Genomic DNA, 7,563 nt, shown 5'->3' with positions numbered 1-7,563 from the left:
AACCAATTATTCACCAGCAATTCATGTGCTGTCTAAAGCCCAATTGCAAAGCTCTGTTTGGCATTAGAAATAAGGTTTGATTGGTTTGGAGTCTTTCTTGTGTGTTGTGTGCTTGGCTCTGCCTGTCAGTGGAAGCTTTAAGCTGGCAATTTCAAACAGTATCTTCTGATGGAAAGTGATGAGCTGTGAGGCTGCAGGCCTTCCATGAGAGAATACTTTGGATTAGTATGAACATAATTATGTTTTTCACGACACTGATTTTTTTTTTATTTTCTAACTGATCAAAGTAAACAACTTGAGGGATGGGGACAAGTAAATGCTGAAAAACAACACTTAGACTTTAGTGAGATAATTAACGGCGCAATTAGCCATGGTTTGTCTTCCAGCTTTGTCTTTATAATAGGCAGCTTTCAGTGGAGGCCTTTGTCCTCTCTGGGCCAGAATTTTGACTTGAGCTGGTAGTATCCCTTAGCCATACAGAGAAGGCAGTAATCCTTATTAGATACCTGTGGCCCCAATAGTAGTGTAAGAAGGCATGGGTATGGGTGTTTGGAGACTTCCCTGGCAGCGAGCAGATTAATAGAAAAGTCCATATATTAAAAACAAACAACTAATTGACAAGAAACCCGTGGAAAGAAATTAGTCTGAGGGGAAATAAAATTTCCCATACTTCCTAGAAAAACCATAATATTTCCTACCCAGCTACTTCAGTTCAGATTGGGGCTGGATCATATTCCATTGTTAAAATAGCACACTAAAGAAGTGTACCTATCTCTTAGAACTCTGTACCAGCCTCTCATGTTCATGCTTTCCCAGCATCTTCCTTTCAAGAGGGTAACTAATGAAGATGGGGGGCCCTAGACCCACATCTCCTAAAAAAAGTGACTCTCAACACTCCTAGACTTCCTCCAGAGACTTGGGCAAGAAGCAAACACCCCCTCTCATGTTTGGGACCTGGCAGAAGCAGCCAGGTGGTGGCTTCATTGAATGTCTGCCAAAGGGTTTGGGGAAAAGAACCTCTAAACTTCTGTTTCACATGAGCCATAACCCTTCTCTCTCCTGGGCCTGTTTCTGAAGTTGCTAAACTGTAGCTATATTTAGCAAGCCAATCATATGCTTGCTGCAGAGCAGCATCAGGACAGATCTGTGACCCCAACACCTTGGCTCTGGGATTTACTCTAATCCTCTGCAGAAAGATTTGACTTAAATCCTCAAATAATATCATGTCCATTTGAAATTCAAGAATCTTCTGCTAGAATTCTTAATTACATACAGTTCTGGAACTGACTACTTTCCAATAGGTCTCATCTTTAAATAATCCATTTAGGATATTTTAGGAGGATAGTCATATTTCCCAAACAGCAAATAACAGTTTTCCGCCCTTAAAAAAAACACAAATAGCAGAGAGTTCCATCAGTCCTGCCCTCTTCTCTATAACATTCTGTTCTCTCTGCAGCCTTCCACCATCTACTTTCTGGCTTGAGGATACTGGAGTTGGACGTGAGCAGTTCACTTCATTTGGGAGATTAAGGATTTGAGGAAATAAGACATGATGAATATTGACAAATCTTTAAGTAGAGCCTGATTAGAAAGTAAGCTTTTATCTGCACTTCCTTCCTCCAGGCAGCAGTTAGAAGACACAGGAGGATGGAGTTCAGGATGAATCATAGAAGAAAATACTTTAGGGATGGACAAATCCCCGGATTTGACAGTGATTTTTAAATATGTGAGTTCAGTTACAGAGCCTGTGTGCAGGTTTGATTGCTGATGTACAGTGTAAGCTTCCTAAGGACAGGGAGTTGTTTCTTTTGTCTTTGTATGTCCTGGCACATAATGATTGCCCAATAAACATTTCTTGAACTGAATTAATTAAGAAAAGATGGCTTGTAACTTCAGTAGAAGAATCTTCAAATGTACCAGGCAGGCAGTGATCACTCCAACATTGTGATCCTGAGTAGAATCATAGATTTAGAACTATAAAAGGCCATAGTTCAGACTGTTGAGTCTACAGATACAAAGACAGGCTCTGAGGGAGTAGCTTCTTTAAGACCACTAAAATAGAGGTGATAGCACAATGTGAACCCACATCTTTTGACTCCAAATGCAGCACTCTTGGCACTGTTCTGTAAAATTGTCACTGACTGCATTATTGATTCTGTTAACAATGCACAGATTCCTTCTTCAGTTGCAACGTCTTTCCTTTTTCCAGTTGTCTCCAATTACTCCATTTTCTGTCAGTTATCAAGACCAAGAACATAGACTTTACTTCCTACAAAGTTGCCCTATAGAGAGATTTTTTTAAAAGTATAGTTAACTACAGCAAAAGGAAGGAGATGTAGACGTTTCTCCTGAAGGCTGTTGACTGATTTCTTCTAAATATAATAAAAATGGTTTAGGTATAGAAATGAAAGTTCATAGACAAACTAAAAACTATGATTCTTATCCCTGTCTCTTCCCCTTTTTTTGACATTATTATGATTACTGAGGAAACAGAAGGGAAATGCATAGAACTAAGGAACCATTTTTGATTTTTCTTTATTAATCTCCTTCAATGACCCTAAACTTCTCCTAGAAATAAAGGTCCATTTCTGAATACCATAGATTTACAGTTCCATTTAGATGCCTTTGAGACATAGTGTGCCTCACTGAAGAATTCAAAATGACTCAGAGGAGAGGGTGTGAGCAGATAAAACAAATAAGGAACCATGAAGAATTCAAGTAAAGGAGGCTGTCAAGGAAATATGTGATCATAAAAAGATTGGCTTTAAGTGGGGAGACAGAGGGAAAACCAATGGGCAGTCCATTTGCTCTACTGGGTATCCTTACAATATCGGGAGCAAGCAAGGAAGATGTCCCCATCATGGTGGATGGACTTCCCCACCAATGGCAAACTTGTGGGAGAATTTGATCAAGAGGAACACATGAGGGGCAGATGCGATGTTCTATTAGAGGTAGCATCCAAATGGATGAGCTTGAAAATCCATTTAAGTACTTAACATCAGCAAGTGCTTTCACATAAACTTCTTATTTTATCCGTACCATAGCTCCCTCAGGAGAGGAAGGAAGATATTAGTATACTCATTCTACAGAAGAGGAAATGGATCTTAGAGAGGTTAAGTGATACATTATGGTCAAATTGCAAATAGACAATGACCTGGTGACTTCTTTTCCTGACTGTCTAATGGGGTACCAGCCCTAAAGCACTGAGCTGGGATCAGTCACAGAGAAGGGTATGTGAGCAACGTCAAAATCATGTGAGTCCAAATCAGGGTGATTGCACTAAGTATTAAATTTTGGGGTGAATATTGAAAGCCCTTGGATATGTCAAATTGGCAAATACTATTGCCAGTAGTTGGGGACCTGAGGCAAGGATTATGCAGAATTACACAAAAAAATTAGGAATTTCCACCTTTTTATTTTCTTACAGAGTGGGATATAGCATGAAATAATTACTGCTGAGCTTTCCTAAGTCTAACATGTTAGATTTGATATTGTGAAGGCACCAATGGTTTCACCCCAAAACCATATCTCAGAAAAGATTTTTTATTATCTTTTTTGAATTAGCTACTTTTTTCTCACTTCCAGTACTGTGAGAAATTAGAAGTAGAAATTTTGTGGGTGATGTCTTGAATCCCTCATAAATTGAACTTAAGTGAGGTAGAATTGCCCCAAGTTGTCAGCCTCACTCTTTCTTCCAATCATCAAACTCTGGAGGCAAGACAAAAGTAAGGACCATTGCGGATGGATCAGTGTTCAGTGGATGTCCTTTGAGTCTTTGATGTCACATCTTGCTCTAAGTATTCCACACTACCTGCTTCAGTTGCCTTCGTGGCTGTTGGAAGAAACTGTAAAATCAGTTCTTACCTTCCTCCACAGCAATTCTTCACATGCTTAGGTTATACCCCACCCCCAATTCACTGACAGGGTTTGAGGTCTATCAGTTACCTTCAACCTGATTTATCTATCTGCCACAAAGATTTTACTGGAATGTGGCCACTGTAACTAGATATTGCTCAAAATCATTATTCTTTTTTTTAAACTATGAAAATTATTGAAATTTACAGTCTAATAGTTTTATTCAATGAAAAAAGAACTAAAAAGCAGAATTCACTGAAGGTGATAAAAGGAGAAGAATCCAGGAAAGGTTTATATATTTTAATGCTTATACTACAACCAGTATTTTCTAGATTACTATCCAGATAAAGAGTTAGCATGTGTGTACGCTGAAATGCTCTGCACAGCACTTTAATGATAGATACTATTCCTTTCTGAAAGGGTTAAAGATATAACTCATTACCTGCTTCTCCAGCCTGTCACAAATAACAGCTTTTGTAGAATTAAAGTAAACAAAGGCTGTTTGGAGATCATTTAGAGAATGAAAGTCTATATTACTGCACAATTGGCAGATTTTGTCTGACCATCCAACAAGAAAAATAAATAGTGGGTAGCATATCAATATTCATTTTGGGTCATTTCAGTGAAAGTGCATACTAATTTTAAGGATATATATATAACGTCTAAAGGTAGATGAAGGTGTCTAATGAAACCTGTTCCCTATGAGAAATAGAATCATAGTCCTTTTCTTTTTTCCTGGGTTCTACTTTTAGAAAAGGTCAAGAATTAAGGATAGGATCAAAGGGTTAGTACAAAGAGGGGCTTTGGAGGTCATCTAATGCAACTCACTTAGTTTACATATTGAGACCCAGAGAACTTAGACAATTCACCTGAGGTAATAAGACTAATGTGCGTCTGATAGAGTTGCAATTTGAATTTAAGTTCTCTGAGTCCAAATCCAGTCTTCTTTCCACTGCATGTTGCTGTTTACACAGTGGATAGAGCCCTGGTTCTAGAGGCTGGAAAACCTGAGTTCAAATCCATCCTTAGACTCTTATGAGTTGTATAACCCTGGGAAAATTACATAATGCGTGTGTGCCTCAGTTTCTTCATTTATAAAATGGGGATAATAATTGTACCTACCCTCCAGTGTTGTTGTGAAGATAAAACAAGATAATATCTGTAAATTGCTTTGTAAGCCTTAATATACCATTAAATTCAAATTATTGTTATTATTAATCCAAAGAACTAAAAAATGAGAATGATGAAATTACAGATTTAGTAGAGAATTTCTAGGCTAATTTTGAATGAAGCAAAACTCAGAGAGGGTCAAGCAAGATCCTTTCCTGTACAGATAATTATTGTTAGCTTTGGGATCAGAACTTAAATTTGACTGCCAGCCAAGTGTTTAACCCTCTGTATCATTCTGCCTGGAAACATGCTTTGTCCACAGATGGAAAAACTTAAGCCAAGAGGAAAGCATAAAATCTTTTATTTTTTTCTATTTTTCTCTTTTGCCAAAGGGTCCGACTCATCTTTGGGGTAAGGATAAAGGTCATATTGCTGTTGTTTATGCAGCAAAGTGCATGGATCCCAAACACTTGCTTCATTGAAAGCTAATCTGTGATGATCATTCACAAACTTTCCAGAAGTACTTCAAAAACTATGCTTGGGAATATGCTGTTCATGCCTAGCAATTTCCAAGTGTTGAAGGAGTGCTGCCCCCAAGACCACTAACACCTAAATTCATAGGATTTCAAGAATTGGATGAGAACTTAGTGGTCATCATATTCATTCCCTTATTTTTGAGATGAGGAGAGTGAAGTCCAGACAGGTGAAGGGACTTCCTCAGACAGACATGTCACTCTTTCTGACTCCATGTTAAATGCCTAATCAAATACCACATAATGCCCCATTTCTGTCCAGGGACTGATTATGCCTAACAAAAGTTGCATTTCCTTAGTGTCTTGTAAATCTAACTTTAAAAGGCTTTAAACTGAAAAAGGAAGGACAGGAGATAATTCCCTATTTATTGTTACCAAGATAGTTACACCCAAAAGTTCATAGGAGATGGAATTCAAATATCTGTTCAAAAGTGCACAAAGTATAGACAAGAAGCAAAGTAAAATAGAGGTTCTAACACAAAAAATTAATTTGAACCCCCATATCAAAGAGACATGGTAGGGTGAAATTCATAACTTCACTATGGATTGGGGTAGGTATATTTTATTTAAATGAGACAGGTTAAAGTGGTTAGAGTTGAGATAACTTTAAATAGTAAAATAAAATATAATTAAGGAAATCCAGTATCTGGAAGAAGGATGTATGGTAGAGAATATTTGGGCAAGAATCAGTGAAGGGAGAAGAAATAGCAATTTTGCTGAATATCACCCTGACAGAGAAAGGAAATAGATAGGGTTGTTGTGAAATAGAACACAAATCTGGCACAAGAACTTGATATGGTAATGATGGCTGGGATTTCAGTTATCTAGTCATCTGCTGGAGCTTTCTCTCTGTTCAAAGCAGATCAGTAATGAATATAATTTAAATTTTTTTTAACTATTTAATTATTTAAATTATTTTAAAAAAATTTTTTTAAGTTCCAAATTCTCCCCCTCCCTACCCTTGCCCCTGCCCATTAAAAAGGAATAAAATCTGTTAAAAATATCTGTAGTAGGGGTGGCTAGGTGGCGCAGCGGATAAAGCACCGGCCCTGAAGTCAGGAGTACCTGGGTTCAAATCCGGTCTCAGACACTTAATAATTACCTAGCCGTGTGGCCTTGGGCAAGCCACTTAACCCCATTTGCCTTGCAAAAAGCTAAAAAAAATAAAATAAAAAATGAAAATATCTGTAGTTATGCAAAATAAATTTCTGTGTTAGCCATGCCCCCCAATCTAACAAAAAAAAAAGAAGGAAGAGAAAATGTTTTGATATGCATTCTGAGTCTATCACTTTTCTGTCTGGAGGTAGATAATAGGAAATTATGATTGGTTATTGTGTTGATCAGAGTTCTTGAGTCTCTTAGAGTTAGATTTTTTTTTTTAGATTTTTAGATTTTTTTTTCAAGGCAATGGGGTTAAGTGGCTTGCCCAAGGCCACATGGCTAGGTAATTATTAAGTGTCTGAGGCCGGATTTGAACTCTGGTACTCCTTACTCCAAGACTGGTGCTCTATCTGCTGCGCCACCTAGCCACCCGAGTCTCTTAGAGTTAATAATTCTTACAATATTACTGTTATATATTATTGATAAATTATTTTCCTGTTACTTTTCTGAGTGTCATTTTCTGTAAGTCTTCTCAGTCTGTTCTGAAAATTCATCATTTAAAAAAAAAGGTTACCTAGAAAATTCATCATTTATTACAGCACAATAATAATCTATGAAATTCATATACCACATATCATTGTTCAGCTATTCCTCAGTTAACATACATCCTTTTATTATTCAGTTCTTTTGTATCCCCAAAAAGAGCGGCTATACACATTTTTCTAGATATGAATCTTTTCCATTTTTATTATCTCTTTGAGAATATAGTTCCACTAGTGGTATTGTGAGGTAAAAGGGTATCTAGTTTAATAGCTTTTGGGGCATAGTTCCAAAGTGCTTTCTAGAATGGTGGGACCAGATCATAGCTTCAGCAATGGTACACCTATTTTCCTATAGTTTCTCCAGCATTTGTCATTTTACTTTCTTTGTCAATTTGGCCAATTAGAAAGGTGTGAGGTAATAC

Source organism: Macrotis lagotis, chromosome 4, assembly GCF_037893015.1.
Source record: "Macrotis lagotis isolate mMagLag1 chromosome 4, bilby.v1.9.chrom.fasta, whole genome shotgun sequence".
Lineage (NCBI taxonomy): Eukaryota > Metazoa > Chordata > Mammalia > Peramelemorphia > Peramelidae > Macrotis > Macrotis lagotis.
This window is presented reverse-complemented; position numbering follows the sequence as displayed.